Source organism: Cavia porcellus, unplaced genomic scaffold, assembly GCF_034190915.1.
Source record: "Cavia porcellus strain 051 isolate PalLab524CR breed Dunkin Hartley unplaced genomic scaffold, mCavPor4.1 scaffold_38, whole genome shotgun sequence".
In the NCBI taxonomy this organism is placed as follows: Eukaryota; Metazoa; Chordata; class Mammalia; order Rodentia; family Caviidae; genus Cavia; species Cavia porcellus.
The window spans coordinates 6,198,435-6,216,772 of record NW_026947521.1 but is presented as its reverse complement, the minus strand read 5'-3'; the positions used below and the strand labels follow the sequence as shown (position 1 = coordinate 6,216,772).

Here is an 18,338-nt window from a genome sequence, read left to right as displayed (position 1 = left end):
CTATATTATAGTGAAACATGCATTGTTTATACCAATACAATTTATAATAGCTAAATCCTTGCAAGTAGCCTGTAAACCCATCAACAGATGATTGGATAAAGAAAATGTGGTATCTATACATAATAGAGTATTACTAGGCTATAGAGAAGGACCAATCTGAAACATTTGCAGGAAAAGGGATACACCTAGAAAATACAATATTTAGTGAAATAAACCAGACACAAAACCTTGAATTCCGTATGGTATCTCTCATTTGAGTAAGGCAAAGTACAAACAAAGAGAATAATAAAGGATGGATAGAAGTGAACAGGAAATGGATCTCTTGCAAATGGAAAGGGGTCCAAGAGATCAAGGATGATAGTTGAGGGGGAGGGGAAACAAATAATTACAATAAAGATAAACATGTACAGGATCAATGGGTGTAACTATTATATAACATAAATAAGCTAAGATTAATAATATCAACAAGCATGGAAATGGAAAAAGTATTAAATGAAGAAGGAGGGTGGTAGGAGGGAAGGGGATTAAAAAAGCTAAGTTGTATTATGCACATGTACTCTCAAGATGACTGTAAACTGTATGTACTGAAAATATGTACAAATAAAAAATCCATTAAAAAAAGAATCAGAGCAGGTTTTTATATTCTCGGTTCCCAAGATGGGCTTTGTACATCCCCACCCTCTGCAAAACTCCATCCTTGTTTTTTTCCCTCTTGCTGTTCTCAGATCTTATACTTCATAGAGATAATCAAAGCCACAAAAAGAAGAAAAGTCTCACCTCCTATCACAAAATCTACATTTTTGCCCCTTCTCTCTTTTGCGTTTCCTATCATAATCCAGGAAGGCCCTGTCGCCTAAGCAGGGTTAATCCTGCTACACAGGCTCTGCAGTGCAAGAGGTCTCTCTGGATTTTAATTCCTCTTCTTCCTGCTTCTCAATTACCTAGAAAATTTCTATTAACCCTTCTGTTCTTAGAACAAATATTACTATTTGATTAATCCTTCAAAGCACTTGTTATCAGTGAATTACTTATCTATTTAAAATCTAAAATTTAAAATATTGTTCAACATGTGTTCCTTCCATGCAGTTTTCAAACTACACAGAAATGTTCATTACTTGCACTGTCTCAAATGGTAGCTGCTAGCTGTTAGTGACTAGCAAGCACTTGAAATATGATTAGTGTGACTGAGAAAATCAATTTTAAATTATACTAAATAGAATTATTTGAAACTATTTTAGACAGTGAGGAAACAGAGTATAAACTTCAGGAAAGAGGCTTCTTTTCTTTCTGACCACTGCTTCAGCCTTACCACCTGACATGTGACCTATACAGAAGTACATTCAATAGATATGCAACGAATAGTCTAGACATTTCTTTTTCAATCTTAACAGTATCCATAACAAGGTTACAAGATACTTTCATGTACTTATCTCCCACTAATATTATCTCTATTTGAAAAATGAAGAAACCACAGCCCAGCAAAGTGTGACTTCCTTCCCAAAGCCTCACAGTTGACAGAAGCTACTCCTGGGGTTGAACACTTCAACCTTTCATCTTTAAATCTCATGCTATGTCACCAGACCATATTAGTCAAGTCAATTAAGCATCATTCACAAATGAGTAAATTTCCTACCAGAAGAATAAAACAAACACAGCTCAAAGAGGTATTAATAAGCTCAAGTTCCACCTTACATTGTCCATATAAAGTATGGTACGTGAGACTACAAACCCTACAACCAGAAGTACTTATGCTTAAGTTCTGCTCTAGCACATATCTATGTACATGAATCCCTGGGAAGTTTTAACTTCTCTGTATCTCAGTTTCTTCATCTTAAAAGGGTTGAGGGTGAAAGGCACAGAATAGACAGGTATCTGTTTTCGGAGGTCTTGAAAGTCAGAGTCAAATACCATGCACTAAAGCAGATTTTCCATAAACTGCTTTAACTATTATCATTACTCATTAGCACAGGTCCTCAATCTAACAAAAGGGAAAAAAATAAAAATAATAACAATATACTTCTTTTTCCTTCTAATCAAATATGGGCTGAGGTCCCATCTGATTAAAACTATTGGCTTTATCATGTAGAAAAATACTGGCAAAGAAGTTCATTGTGCAATAGGTAAGCAGCCACTTCATCTTTCAGCTGAATAAAGTCTGCACACTACGTAACTAAATGACCAGCCACAGCAACAGAATCTAGCTATATTCTTACCAAGAATGCTCACATTCAACTGAAAACCAGTAGTACTTAGGCAAGCACAAGGAACATTTTAATTCACAATATAAAAGAGGCTTACATTTTCCCCTGAGGTAAATCAAATCTGGGGTTTAGATGAACCCACCTTCAAGGAAGAATGCCAAATCAAGGGGATGCTTTGGTAACATGAGATAAACTTTTGTCTCATTCCCTCCATCCACATAACTACCACAATATGGGCCTTCTCAAGGACAAGAAACATCAGATTTGGATTCATACTATAAAAAATTATAGAGTGCTACAGAAATTGAACTGAAAGCTCTATTTTCTCTACAGTGCAACATCAATACAATATCAAAAGAGTACAGTTTTTAACATAGAAATTGTTATTTGGTTACTGTTATTTGGCAGGTAATTTTTCTAGTATGAAAAGAAAAATGGAGGCTTCATGACTACTTGTCTAGATCATGAGAAGAATGTGTCAGGCTTTGTGGAGAATGTTGTAAGATCAGACATTTTCTTCTCAGAACTTAAACAAATTCCAACAATAATTCTAAGCTGTCACTGGTAAACATGAAATGTTAAAGGACCTCTCTAAGGAATATTAACTTTTATCATAGAAAAGTTTGGAAGGGAGGGATCCACTAGGATTACAAAGTTGATTTGTAAAAATATAAGAACAGAGACTGGGTCTACTCTAAAAACTAATAATTATTCTTACTGTAATAGCTAGGAGGACATATATACATTAACTTCTTTCCTTTGGCAGTTACACAAAATAAATTTAGGACTATTGGTTTCTTTTTTTTAAAACAATATGTTTGCAACACCATTTCTAAATGTAAGCTTAAGGAACAAGTAATACCTTTTGATGGTTCTGTGTAAGATGAAAAATAAATTAATGTATACTGCTCCCTACAGCACACCTATTTTATTTTTGCTACCGGCTTCCCTCTGTGTGGAAAAGTACAACATACAGTCCTACACTTAGACACATGTGCTAACTGTGCCCAGTGGTGTCAGAAGTCCTACTCTTAGACCCTCCTGATTGAAAAGTTGCATATGAACAACTTTACAAACCCAGAGACATATACATCTATGTTTACATATTAGAAATACATGTTAACATTGATACCTCAAAGTCCAATTCACTATCAGAATTTTTCTGTTCTCCTGATGGTATTTTTAACTCTTACACTCAAGCAGTGAATAACCTGCCTTTCACTATCCTTAATATATTTGCTTATTTCACCAATTCTTCAAAACACACGGCCTGTGCTATGCTGTTCTGGCTCTGCTGGCCAATTTGGGCTCGTATGTGGTCTTTGCCCTCTACTAGGTTTCTGGAACCCTCTGCCAAGCTGAGACTCCTCCTTCCATGGAGACTCTGTCTGCTCTGCTCTGACTCCACAGCAGGCCATAGGGTCCTCCCCATAATGACAGTCCCTTCCTTCTGCTTAGGATCTTGAACCTTCACATCAGGAAACCATACTGTTCCCTCCCTACTTGGGCTCTGAAACGGCATGAGACTGCTGCCTCACCTGATGGTCTCAGCACTGAATTTTTCTAAAAGGAGTACAGACAACTGGAGAGAAAGAAAAAAGGTTTCCGTTTAGGAGCTGGAATAATTTCATTTTTCAGTATTTTGATTGAATGGAAGGGTTCATACTTTCCAGGTCAGTGCTTTACTACTGAGCTACATTCTCAGTCCTTCAAGTTTTTTTTAAATTTGAGACAGAGTTGTGCTAAGTTTCCAGGCTGCTTCCAACTTGAGTTCCCTGCATTGCGTTTTAGAAGAGCTATAGTGACAGGTATGGGCCACTGTGACCAGCGCTACAATAATTTATATGGAGAAAATTCATCTACTATTCAGTTACCAAATTCATACAGAAAAGAGAAGAAAAAAATGTATAATTGTTTCCCTTTCTTTACGAGTTTTCAAAATAAGGACAAGGCTATTATCCCAATAGCATGCTTATTCCAGTACTTGGAAGGCAGGAGAATCATTTCAAGTTTGAGGCCAGCGTAGGTTGCATCATGAATTTAAGGCCAGCCTGAGCTACACAGCAAGATCCTGTTAAAAAAAAAAAAAAAAAACAAAAAACAGGCATGGTGGCACAAGCTTGTAATCCTAGCACTTGAAATGATGAGGCAGGAGGATCTCAGTGGGTTCAAGGCCAATCTGGGGTACCCAGTGAGTTCAAAGCTATCATGAACTATATAGTGAGACCCTGTTTGAAAAGCAAAACAAAACAAGGTTTCCTGTCTTTGAGGGTTTGTTTCAGAGAGCAAAACAAAACAAGGTTTCCTATCTTCTGAGGGTGACAATTTTTAAAAAATATTATGAATTCATGACTTTAATTTATTGCAATTACTATCCTTTCTTAATTTTTAATTGTACCACTTTTGGCCAGTAGGAGACTTTATGTTGGTTCCTGAGCCCACTAACATTACATTAGCAGTCTTGGAGAGCTTCCTTGTCACCTCACATGACAGCACATTCCAATCTGACATAAGCGATTTCCCCAAGAAGCCCCTGTTATTTTTCTGTGTGAAATGACAGGTTAAGTCCCAAATGGGTGAACACTAGGGAAGCTCACTGCTTCCAAGCTGGCCATTGTTTCCAGGGCTCTTCAAAGGGCAGAGATAGAAACAGGTGACAGTGTGTGCACATATACAGATATATATTTATAAAACAGTGTACAGACACATATACGCAAAAACGTATATACAACACTTCTTTAAAAATACCTTGTAAATTCATATAATTCAAAGTCACCTCTATAAGGATTTTATCTGCTCTGTGATACTGTATCTACCTTCTTGATTCCAGACTAGACATTCGAGTTTGCAGTGTCACAGGGAATAACAGAATTCTAGTCTGCATAATCGCCTTCACATTATCCCATATTATATGTACAACAGTTGGATAACCTAATATTGATAGAATTAGTGAATGGTTGCTTTTTTAGCATATATTTTCTCCATTCTCTCTGATCTTTTTCTTACACTGATACTGTAGAATTATCTGGGATATGGTCCATTCATATATATTCTCTTCCTTCTGGCAACTGGTTAATCTTAGCCTCAAGAAATTGTAACTTAGGGGCTGGGGATTTAGCTCAGTGGCATAAGTACCTGCCTTGCAAGCAGGCAGTCATGAGTTCGATCCCTGGTACCGATAAAAACAAAAAAAAGAAAGAAAGAAAAAAAAGAAATTGTAACTTAAATGTCAGTATTTTGATAATGTTGGTTGTTACTTTGACTGTCTGAAGTTCATTCTCTAGCATATTTTTAAATATGTTTGTTTATTTTGAAGTGCCGGGGACCAAATCCAGCGCATTGAACCTGCTAGGCAAGCACTCTACCATTGAGTTACATCCCTAGCCCTAATACCTTCTATTTTAAGACAAGCTTTAAATTCACAACAAAATAGAGCAGAAGATACTCTAGTAGTATTTAAGACCCAAGAAAAGAAACTGTGAGTACAAGATTTGTCACTAGCAAAACTAATGTTTCAGGACACAAAATTATGAGTGTTCACAGTATTTAAGAATGAGAACCTATACAAAAAACAAAATCTTGGGGAAGGAGAAGACACTAGAAATAAGACAGCATTTCAGTTACAACCTTATGTAACTGTTCAAAGCAAGGTTAGGCAAATTATACTTCACCACTAAAGCCTACCACTGTCTATTTTGGAATAAAGTTTTATAAAATTATTTTAAATGAAGTTTTATTATAACTAAGTCATATAATGCATTTATGTTCCTCTGTGGCCACTTCATACTACAAAGACAAATAATCAAATAGATGAGAACCACATCTTATGGCCATCAGACTCAATAAAAATCTCTGCCAACTCCTAGTTTAAAGTGGTAATAAAATGGGTAGATAATAACTATACTGGCTATGTTTAGATTTTTAAAAATCAGAACATTCTATGAATATGCAGAGATCTACCATTCAGCAATAAGAAAGACAATGCAATAAACATGGTAAAAATATGAACAAATGTGTCACAGAAAGACATATGAATGACCTGTAAGGTCAACACCATTAGAAAGTACCATAATTCAACACCATTAGTCAGCAGATAAATTCTTATTTTAAAAAACAAGACACTGTTACACATCCATCACAATGTCTAAATTAGGCTTCCAGTAAAGATGGCAGATAGATAACAGCAGAATACAGGGGCTCCTTGAGACAGACAACTCAGATGCCAAAATAACACAGCATGGGGAGTCTTGGACAGAGGGAAATGAATCTTTTCGACCTAGGAAGAAACTAAAGTGAAAGAACCAGTCAAATATGCAGTCCCAGGGCTACTATTAAGGCAGGTAAGATTCTGAGCTCTTGCTGCAGTGCCTGAACTAACGCGGCTGCAACTAATCAAGCCACCTGAATTCCCAAGACTTTGACACATTGAACCACAGTCGCACTGAAGTGTAGTTGCACTGAAGTTGGATGTCCGTGAGCCCAACAGAGAAGGAGTTAGCAAGGGACCTGCATCGACCTAAAGTGAGTGCTGGGAATAAAACCCTTCCACGAGAAAGGGGCACCAATGGGAAGATATTTTGGAATCAGGCAGGACTGGCAAGAACAAGGAACAGCAGTGACTTCAGTCAGTTGTTCCCCTCCCAGACCAGATTGGTGGGGTACACTAGGCCTGGGTCACGCCCCTGGCTGAGACCCAGTAAGTTGTCCCAAACCAATTCCCTACTCGCGGCACACACTAACAGAGTGAAGGCCTCAGCAGGTTGTCTGATCCAGAGGGGAAAAACCAGGATATTCTGCCCCTGTTTGCACCTCAGTAGCACAGTGGAATGAGCAGGATTACCTAGCCAGCACACTTCAAAAGAACCATAACCAACAGGGAAGGGGACTGAGACCTCCTCTATATGCCTATATGGAAGAAACAAAAAATATGAGAAGAGAAACAACAAGAAAAAGCCTCCAGCCCCCAACCCTCAGAACATTGATCCAGGAGAGGTAAATATAAAAGATATTGAGAACAGCAAACATGCACTATCAGACATGGCATCAGTGGACATAAAGAGCTATTTTGGGGACCTCATAGACGAGTTCAATAGTGAAATATTTAACCAAGTAAAACAAGATATAAGTAGATTAATAAATGAAATGCTAAGCACCTCTCAAGAAGACACAGATGGAAGAATGGAGGAGCACAAAAAAAAAAAAGCAGAGAAATGTTAGATGAAGAATATAAAGAAAACATAGAATACATGAAGCAGGTTCAAAGAGTTTACCAGGAAATAAAAAATTCCATTGAAAGCTGGCAAAACTGCTTGAAAGAAACTAAGGACAGATATCCAAACTGGAAGACAGGTTTGCAATGTGTGATCATGAAAGGGAAAATTTCTTAAAAATAACAAGGAAACAAGCAGTAACAATACAAAGGCTAGAAGACAACAAGAGGATCTATAACTTAAGAATAAAGAATGTGAATTAAAGAGTAGGGGTACGAACAAAGGAACTACAAAGGTTATTCACAGAAATAATTAAGGAAAACTTCCCAAGCATAGGAAAAGGAAACGATATTCAGATGTATGAGACATATAGAACTCCAGCCACCTATTACCAAAACAGAGCTACACCCAGGCATATAACAATCAAGATCTCAGAAATTCAATATAAGAACAGAATATTAAAAGCCATCAGAGAAAAGAAACATATCATCTATAAAGGAAAACCCATCAAAATCATGGCAGACTTCTTGACACAGACCATCAAATCAAGAAGAGCTTGGAGCAAAGTATTCCAAGCCCTGAAAGAAAATAACCTCCAGCCCAGATTGATGTACCCTGAAAAACTGTCTCTAGAAATTACTGGAGAAACAAGATCCTTCCAAGACAAAGAGGAATTGGGGGAATTCGCAACCACCAATCCAACTCTATAGAGAATACTGAAGGAGAGAGAGAGGGGGGTGGAGGAAGTACCAGGATTCCAGGAACAGTGGCAGAAAGGCCTCAATGCATGGAGCAGAAATGGAATGAAGAAGAAAAGCAGACAACTAATGCCAGAAAAAGAGCACAACAGAAATGAGGCAGAGAAGATTGGCTATAATCTCTGATACACATGGCCTTGATACATTAAAAAAAAAAGAAAGAAAAAAAATAAACACAGGCAGAGCAGATCAGGAGGTATGGTCCACCAAGATGCTCTTTATAGGAAATGTAATTAACCTGAAAAAGGGTTTATGGACTGAAAATCAAATATGAGAAACCAATGTTCTATGTGACAGGGAACCAGAGAGCAATAGGGACAACTCAACCAGCACCTACAAATAGGCTGGAAAGACAGGCTTTAATAGGAAAAGGAATACAACTAGAGATCAAGTCCAGGAGGGAGAAAGTTCAGAACCACTTAGGTAAATAGCAGGTTTGCCCCCCCCCCAATCTAAAACTTGAGGGTGTTGGTCAGACCCAAAAATATACAGTGTACCCTCGCGGAGTGAAAGGGGAGGAATGGCCTTACAAAAAGATAGCAGAGCATATTGTTAATAGTGTATCAGGATTTAAAACCCACATTACTTGCACAGCTCTGCTTAGATAGGTTTTACTCTGTCCCAGTCTCTCTGCTTACACTAGATCTGAGGGCACAGACAGCTATCCCCAAAATAACACGATATAGTATTGTAATCATCTTTAATTTCCTATTAACTTAATCTGGAGCCCTGTATAACTTATACTCTTTTATCATGACTGATCTTAGTTAAATCTGGTAGGTTTGATTGCTATTTGGTATTGACAGATTTTATTCAAAATTGTTATGACTGATAGTATCAAGTCTGAGAGTATAGGCAACTCCACTGAAGATGACAAGATTCACTACGATACCCATTCTGGTTTGATACCTGCTTTTGAAGTTTTACACTATCTACAAAGTTTTGTTTTTTTTAATATTGTAATGTACTGCTATATTCAATTATACTATTTCTGATGATATAGACAATTCTATTGAAGATAACAAGAGACAACACAGTAACCACGGTAGAACTCCTTGAACAGTGGATTTATATGTCTTTTTTGTTTCATGTGTTTATAGGAATATGTTTTGTTTTGTCTTGCTTTATTTTGTTTCTCCGTCTAATATAGAAAGGATAGAAATACATGTTAAGACTACGCGTGCGTAGAACCTATAAACAGTTTACAAGAACTGATCTTATAACATATGATGAAATGAACAAATACTTGAAGAAAAAGAGACACTACAGTACCCAGTGCTGATCCTGGAGTGTCATGATGTGAAAGCCAGCAATACTATTATTCTTGGTTGAGAGTGATTTCAGCCTGCTTTGGTTTGTTTAATCTCAACATAAATGAAGATATGAATAACTGCATGTATGTTTAAGTGTATAGGATTGATAACCATATTACTAAGTTTTTGTTGGCTAGTTGAACAGAACTGTTTGCAGTCTAGCTGTTTGAATGCCCAATTTGTATCTTGAACAACTATTTGTAAGAGGACAATATGCAATCATCAACTAGTGATTTGTTACTATTTATGTTTTCTTTGGAAGTATGTATTATTTCCTACTCGTTTTTTGTTTTGTTTAGTCTTTCTTTAAATAAAATTTTTTAAAATGTCTAAATTAAAAACTGATATCAAATATATCATGAACATGAAGCAATAAAAACACTCACATATGGTTGGTAGAAATGCAAAACGGTACCAGTAGTTTGATAGAAAAAAATGACTTATGAATCTAAAAATATACACAGGGCTCTGTCCATCCATGAGCAGGTATTCACTTGAAAGAAATGAGAACTTTATCCACGATTTATTTCCAAACCTAGAAACAGACCTCAGTAGAATGGATAAACAGACTGAGACTATATCCACTCACAGGAAAACAGCAACAAAAAGGACTGGACACACCAATATGGGATCTATGCAATTGATCAGGATGGTCACCTGAATACTGAAAGACAGTGAGTGTATTAACAAGGAAGGACATATAAACATTTTCTGGGGTGATGATAACTTTGATAAGTGCTCATGTTATACAAATACATGTATTGGTCAAAACTCATAACATCTTTAAGATCTGTAAATTTTATTGTATGTAAAATTTACCTCAAAAGAACAAAAAGTAACAAATGATACATACCAGTAATGAAAGAAGTACATACGTGATAAACTATGTTAAACAGTCATAGAGCCTACATAGTGAATTCATAACTTTCACTATACAATTCTTTCAAACTTTTTAGAATATTTGACATTTCTCATAATGAAATATAAAAGATAATTATCAGTATATTATATATTACCTTGTATCATATACACAATATTCTCCAAAAAACAAGGAACAGTCTCAATACCAATTTCAATACTACAAATAAAGAATATCATAAATTCTGAAGTTAGAAATCCCTAAATAACACATAAATAAATTTAAAATTAGTGGATTGGAGAGAGCCAATAAGGAAGCAATGGCTCACCTGCCTGTGAGCCATTCGGAGTGCGGATAAGAAGAGCCAGGAAGGAAGCTAAGCCCCGCCTGTGAACCAGCTGGTGCCACGCAGGCTGGAGAGAGGAGACACCTCCAAATCCAGCCCCGCATGAACAACCAGCTGATTCAGAAGAACTGTAGTTTCATTGAGTATGTAACCTTAAAGCCAATAGTCTGAGCAACCATTTGGAGAACAACAATAGCAATATAGTAACTACTGCAGATTTCCTACTGTCTTATCAATGCTTTGATTCATTTTATTGTTCCATTTTATTCCCTTTAAAATTAAAAAAGAATAAAAATGTCCAATAATAGCAGCAAAATAATGCATTGAGAAAATAAAATGCTATACATGTGAGGATACAAACAACAGACTAAAAAACTTCAAGAAAAAAGAAACAGTCACATAAAATATTCTAGACTAAGTGTAACACCAAATTCATCAAATGTTTTTTTTTTCCATCTATTCACGTGATAATGCAATTGTAGCCTGGTTATGTGATATAAGTATTAACTGATTTCAGGATGTTGAACCATCATTTCAAAACTCGTATAATTCCCACTTGTTCATAAATTTTAATTCTTTTTATAACTGTCAGATTCAATTTCCAATATTTCATTGAAGATTTTTACTCCTATGTTTATAAAACAATCTGGCTTAAACTTATCTTTATTTCTAATATCTCTAGTTTGGATATTAAGGTAATGCTAGCCCCATCACCTTAATATCTGAATGAGTTAGGCAGTAGTAGCTGTTTATAATTTCAAAAATAGAGTGCAGAGAGCTGACATCACTACTTTCTTATGATTGACAGAAACAGATCTCAACCTGGTAGTACTTACTGTCTTGGAAAATTATTAATTATTCATGAAAAAAATTAATAGAGATAGGCTTATTCAGACTGCCTATTTCTTCCAGTATGATTTCAGCAGATTTTGTTGTTCAAGAAATTGCTCTATTTCATCGAGGTTATCAAATCTATGGGCAGAGTTACTCATCATTTTGCTTTATTGTTTTGTGGCTATCCATGAGATATACAGTGCTCTCCTCTTTTTTTCTATTAGTAATTTGTATTTTCTTTCATTTTTTTCTTAGCCTGGTTAGAATTTTATCAATTTTATCTTTTCAAAGCATCAGATTTGAACTGATTTTCTGTACTGATTTCATGTTTTCAAGTTCTACTGAAAATTAGATTTATACTAATTTTTAGGATTTATTTTCTTTTGCTTATTTTGGGTTAACTTACTCTTCCTTTTCTAATTTCCTAAGGGAGTAGCTTACATGATCCATTTTAGGTCTTTCTCTATCACTGATATGTACATTTAATGTTATCAATTTCCTTCTAAGTATTTTTTTCACTGCATGCCATAGACTTGGACAAAGATTATTTCATTTCCATTTAGCTCAAAATATTTTAAAATTTGTCTTCAGATTTTACCTTTGAGCCATATGTTACTTGGCACATATCATTTAATCTTCAAATTTTTTGGAATTGATTTTTAGTACAATTCCATTATGGCCTCAAAGCAGACATGCTATGATTTTTAAATCTGTTAAGGTGTCTTTTATGGCACAGAATGTGAGCTGCAGAAGAATATGTAATATGCTGTCACTGGATGAAACAGTCAAAATATCCATCAGATAGTTGATCCTTTCTTTAATGACTTGAAATTCCTCCTTGATCACTCTATTAGTAATTTACTGCCGTAAAGCACACTACTTCCTATATGAGTGTTTTAAAATAAAAACTACATCTTTGCTCCTTGAAGTTTAATCTGAGGCTCAGACAATTCTTCTGGTCACCCAAAGTAACATATAACAGAGGTATAGTCACTTGGGAGATGGGCTAAGTGATGACTGGTCCTGGATAACCTCATTTTCTCACATGCAGCACTCAGCAGGGACAGGCAGGACACTGACCTGTCACTCATGGAGTGACTCATGATCTCATATCCACATGTAGTTTGATCAGACATGGTAGTGACAGAAGAGCAAGTAAGTGCTGAGAACAGAGGCAATAAGTGCTGTGAGACTAAGGTTAGGAAATTAAGTATGATTTCTGCAGCTTTCTGTGGGTCAAAATAAGTCTCAGATTCAGAATAGTTTCCAGATGTGGTGGCACATGTCTGCAATCTCAGTACTTGGGAGACTAAGACAGGAAGATCACTGTGAGTTCAAGACTTGCCTGTGCTACATAGTCAGTTCAAGGCCAGCCTGAACTACATAGACCCTGTCTCAAAAACAAAACAAAAACAAAATGAGATAAAACATCCACTCCTTGATGACAGAATTAGCATGCCGCAAGGAATGGCTCAACAATTTCTGACCATCTTTGCAAACATACCAGCTGTATATTAAATATCCTCAAGCATTTAGTTCTCCATTTAGATAGACTATTTTTAAAAATATCTTTCAAGCCTTCTTTTATATATTTGTAAGCATGTTTATATTTTTCTTTTTGTAGATTCCTTCACATTTCTTGGGTTTATTCTTAGTTTTTTTCATAATTATATGTGACACATATATTTTTCTCACTGATTATCACAAAGAAAAGGTGTTACTTTTTATATCCTGATGTGCTGGTACATCAGTTTTCTTAACCTTGTAAGATTTAGGAATGATTCAGCTCACATAGTCTAATATAAGGTAAATACTCAGTAAATTTTGCCCATTGTTAATATTAGCATATTAATTTGGTAACTGGCATCTTACTGACTTGATCAATCTTTCTTTCTTTCTTTTTGGTATTGGAGATTGAACTTAGGACCTTGCATTGGCAAGCAGGTGCAGTGCTACTGAGCTACATCCTCAGCCCTGAGTTGATTTTTTTTTATTTTTACTGTTGCTACTGGTATTTTTTCTGGGCTTCAATATACACAGATTTCACGGGAAATACTTCCCAGGATCAATAACTGGGACCACGTCTTATTAAAAAGTTTCTGCATGTCCAAAGAAATCTCCAGCATAGTGAAAAGAAAACTCACAAACTGGGAAAAAACCTTACTGAACTGTCCCTCAGACAAAGGACTTCTGTCTAAAACTTATAAAGAATAATTCAAAGACCTAATCCAAAAATGGGCATCTGAGATGAATACACATTTCTCAGATGAAGAAATACAAAGGGCAAATACATGAAAAAATGTTCATTATCATTACTCATTAGAGAAATGCAGATTAAAACACACTGAGATTCCATCTCACTCCAGAAAGTATGGTCAGGATCAAGAAAACTCCAACAATAAATGCTGGAGATGCTGCGGAGAAAAAGGAACTCTTCTGCACTGTTGGTGGGAGTATAGACTGGTGCAACCATTGTGGAGGTCAGTCTGGAGATTCCCCCAAAAGACTGGGATTGGAAGTTCATTTGACCCAGCTATTCCACTTCTGGGCATATTCCCAGAAGAAATAAAACATCATACCACAGTGATATATGTGCACCCATGTTTATAGCAGCACAATTTGTAATAGTCGTATCTTGGAAACAACCTAAGTGTCCATCAACTGAGGAGTGGATAAAAAAGATGTGGTATTTTTATACAATGGAGTACTACTCAACTATAAAGAATGGTCACATTGAGATATTTATAAATAAATGAATGCAGGTTGAGACCATACTCATAAGCGAAATAAATCAAACTCACATGTGTAAATACCATATAGTCTCCCTAGTGTAAGAAATGTTAAGTACATGAGATTTTATGCTAATCATGATTCTCCATTGCATTGCTTTGAAGCCTTATAATGTTTTCATTCATTAATTGGAATAGTTTTATCTTGTTTTGTTTGATTTTGTTATGTGTGATGGTATGAACAGCTATTTTGAAGAAAACAAGACATTATGGCAGCCATTGCTGATTTAATATCATTTTGCTTTGAAATCCTACCAGGCTTTTGTTCTTTTGTTTCCATTGATTCTATCATGTTGTGTCTTATTGGATCTTAATATGTGTGACAGTATAAACAAATTTTTTTATGGAAAATGAGACAACATAGTAACCATTGTTCATATTCTGTTATTTGGTTCTGTTATTTGGTTAATGCCCTGTAATACTTTCATTCTCTTGAATGGTTTTATATTATTTTATTATGTTTGATATTATTGTATGTGAAGCTATGCTCAGCTATTTCAAAGAAAGAGACATTATGGTAGCTACCATTAATATCTGGTCATTTTGTAAAGTGCTATGTTGTTTACACTGTTCTGATCTGCTTTGTTCTGTCCTCTTTTGTCTTAATCTTTTAAAAATAAAATTAAAAAATACACAGATTCATAATCTTGATCATTTTGTTACTTCCTTTAACATTTTAGTATGCAATGGCTAATAATTCCAAAAACAATAATAAATAAAAGTAGTTACCCGATGTGTAGTCTTTATTTCTGATAGGCAAAAGTATTTCTACTGTAATGTAAATAGTGGCTACATTAACAGTCTATAATATGTCTACACCAACAAATAGTTCTAAATATTGATCAATCTGGAATATCTGTTTCATCACTGTTTCATTATTAAAAAATAATATTCATAAATAAATATTTGGGCATGTTTTGCATTATTTCACTGAGTGACCTAGAATCTAAAGCAGCCTTTTTAATGTGGCTAATCCACAATACTTCTCAACAACACTACACTGATTTGTCCTCCCATGAATAGTATCTTTGGAAATTTTTCTTACTGTACCTTTGTCAGCAATATTTTTCGACAGGGCAAAATGATGACTTTTTCATTTTTTTAAGCTATTGTTTCATCACTTTTATGCTCTACTGGCCGAGTCTAAATACCTTAGTTTTATCTAAAATCTCTATCCTTATCTAAAATCTTATCAGATTTGGAGAATTCTCTTCTTCCTAAGGATTAACGGCAGGCACAATCCTAAGAGATCTTCTCAGAGGAAGTACCAGCACAGTCACACATTCCAGAACCTAATCTGTTAGCACTTTTGGAGAGGGAGTACCAGGAATGGAGCTCAAGACCTTGAGCTTGCCAGGCAGGTGCTTTTGCCACCGAGTTATATCCCCAGCCCTAGCATAGGGTTGCTAAACCTCAGCATGATTGACATTTCAGCTGAGATCATTCTTTGAGGTGAGTAGCTATCTTGTACACTTAAAAATGACTTGTAGGGTGCCCAGCTTCTACCCACTTGATGACAGTCATGCCTTCTACCCAAACTGTGCTAATGAGAATTATGCCTAGGTGCATCCAAATAGCTCTTGGCAAAATAACCTCTAATGGGATACCACAGGGTTAAGAGAATGATGTTCTACTGCTCAGAAACCAAGTCTGTGAGCATGGGCGTGTTATGATGGTTCAGATACACTTTTGGTATAGGCAGAAACCAAAGAAAGCAGAATAAACTAAAATGTGGGATAGAATACTCACTTTGCCCATTTTTGGATTGGGTCTTTAAATTTGGGAGATCTGATTTTTTCAATTATTTATATGTACTAGATATTAGTCCTTAGTCTTAGGAAAAGCTGGCTAAGATTTTTTTCCACTCTGTGAGTCGTGTTTTCACTTTGTTGGTGATCTCTTTTGCTATGCTATGCTTTTAATTTTGAAAAAAGTTAAAAAGTGAAATAAAAATGATACAGAATTTCAAAACAAGATAATAGGAAATTAACAGAGATTAATATATTGCATATTATCTTAAAAGTAGTCAGATAAATTACAAGATGAAGACATGAGAAATCGATTAAACAATGTAGGCACAAATCATTCTTTTGGATGAATAGATTAGTAGCATAGTATCTGTGTCTATATAAATATTTTTTTTTTGATACTGGGGACTGAACTCACGACATCAGGCTTGCCAGGCAGGCGCTTATGCCGCTGAGCTAAATCCCCAGCCCTGTATATATATTTTTATCTCTTTTCTTTTCTCCAACAAAAGCTTTTTAATGAGATTCCAGTGTTGATTCTTTGTAGCATTTCCTATGCAATCAGGCTTTTGTTGATGAAGTCTCTGCCTATACCTATATCTTCAAGAGTTCTACCTATTCTCTCATCCCTTATATTTAGTGTTTCTGTTTTTAGTATTTAGACCTTTGACACATTTTTATTTTAGTTTAGTGCCTGGTGATATAAATGGGTCTAGTTTTAGTTTTTGGCATGTGGAAAGCCAGTTTTCCAGGACTATTTATTAAAGAGGCTATCTTTCTTCTAGTGAACAGGTTTAGCCCCTTTGTCAAAGACAAGGTGGTTAAGTGTGTTCAGAGTTGTGTCTGTGCCTTTTAATCTGTTCCACTAATCCTTAGATCTGTTTTTTTACCAGTACCATGCTGTTTTTTATCACAGTAGTTTTGCAGTATAATTTCAAGTCAAAGGCTGTGATGCCCTCTCCCTTACTTTTGTTGCTCAGAATTGCTTTTGCTATTCTAGGTCCTAATCAATTTTAGGAATGTTTCTCTAGCTCTGTGAAGTAGGCTAGTAGTATTTTGATTGAGACTGCATTAAATCTGTATAACAATTTTGGAAGTATGCCATTTTTACTATTTTGGTTCTTCCTGCCCAAGAACAAGGAGTATCTTTCCATTTTCTGCTATCTTCTTTGACCTCCTTTTTCAGTGTATTGTAGTTTCCAATGTAGAGTTCTTTTACTTTCTTCATCTTCATCTTCAGATTGAGTTCTAATTTTTCATGCTATTATGAAAGGGGTTTTTCATGCTATTTAGGAAAGATGTTGCTTCCCTAATTTCTTTCACAGTGAGCTTGTTATTTGTGCACAAGAAAGTTATGGATTTTTTAATGTATTGAGCTATGCAACTGAATCCAGTTATTAAATTTAGAAGCCTTTTGCTGCAGTTTTAGAGGGTCTTCTATGTACCATGTCATCTGCAAATAAAGATAATTTAATTTCTTCCTTTATTATCATTATTGTTCTTCCTATTCTCTAATTTTTCTAGCTAGTGTTATAGAACTAAATTGAATAGGAGGGTAATAGTGGACTTCCTAGTCTTGCTCCTGATTTTAGGAAAAAAAGTTTCATTTTTGTCCATTTAGTATGATGCTGGTTTTATCAAACTGAGATAACATTTCTCAGAAGAAGTACAAACAGCAAATAAATAACATGAAAAAATGTTCAACATCACTACTCATTTGAGAGATGCACATTAAAACAGAGCTGAGATTCCATCTCACTCTAGAAAGAATGGCTATTACCAAGAAATCAAGACAGAGCTGTGGGGGAAAAGGAACCCTTGTCTACTGCTGGTGGGAAGGTAAACTGTTGCAACCACTATGGAAATCAGTGTAGAGATTCCTCAAAAAACTCAGACTAGAGGTCCCATTTGACCCAGCTATTCCTCTTCCTGGTATCTTCTTGAGAGAATTAAAAGCATCATACTCCAGCAATATATGTACACCATATTTATAGTAGTATAGTTTATAACAATTAAATCTTAGAAGCAATTCAAATCCCTATTAACCAATGAATGCATAAAAAAGACGTTTTTTTCTTTTTTTAAACAATACAGCCCTACTCAGCCATAAATAGGATAAACTTGAGACATTTATACCTAAATGGATAGACCTTAAAACTATACTCCTTTTACTAAATGCTTTTACTAAATGCTTGAACTCAGGTTTGTCTATGCTAGGCAAGCACTCTACCACTGAGCTACATCCCCAGTTCAAGACCATACTCTTAAGTGAAATAAACC

At 35.5% G+C, this 18,338-nt stretch overlaps 1 protein-coding gene across 10 annotated transcripts in view; it reads right to left on the bottom strand.

Annotated features, from left to right (window-relative positions):
* The window catches only part of Scaper (S-phase cyclin A associated protein in the ER), a 394,758-nt gene that overhangs the window by 199,579 nt on the left and 176,841 nt on the right, over nucleotides 1-18,338 (bottom strand). The gene's annotated exons all lie outside the window — the stretch shown is intronic.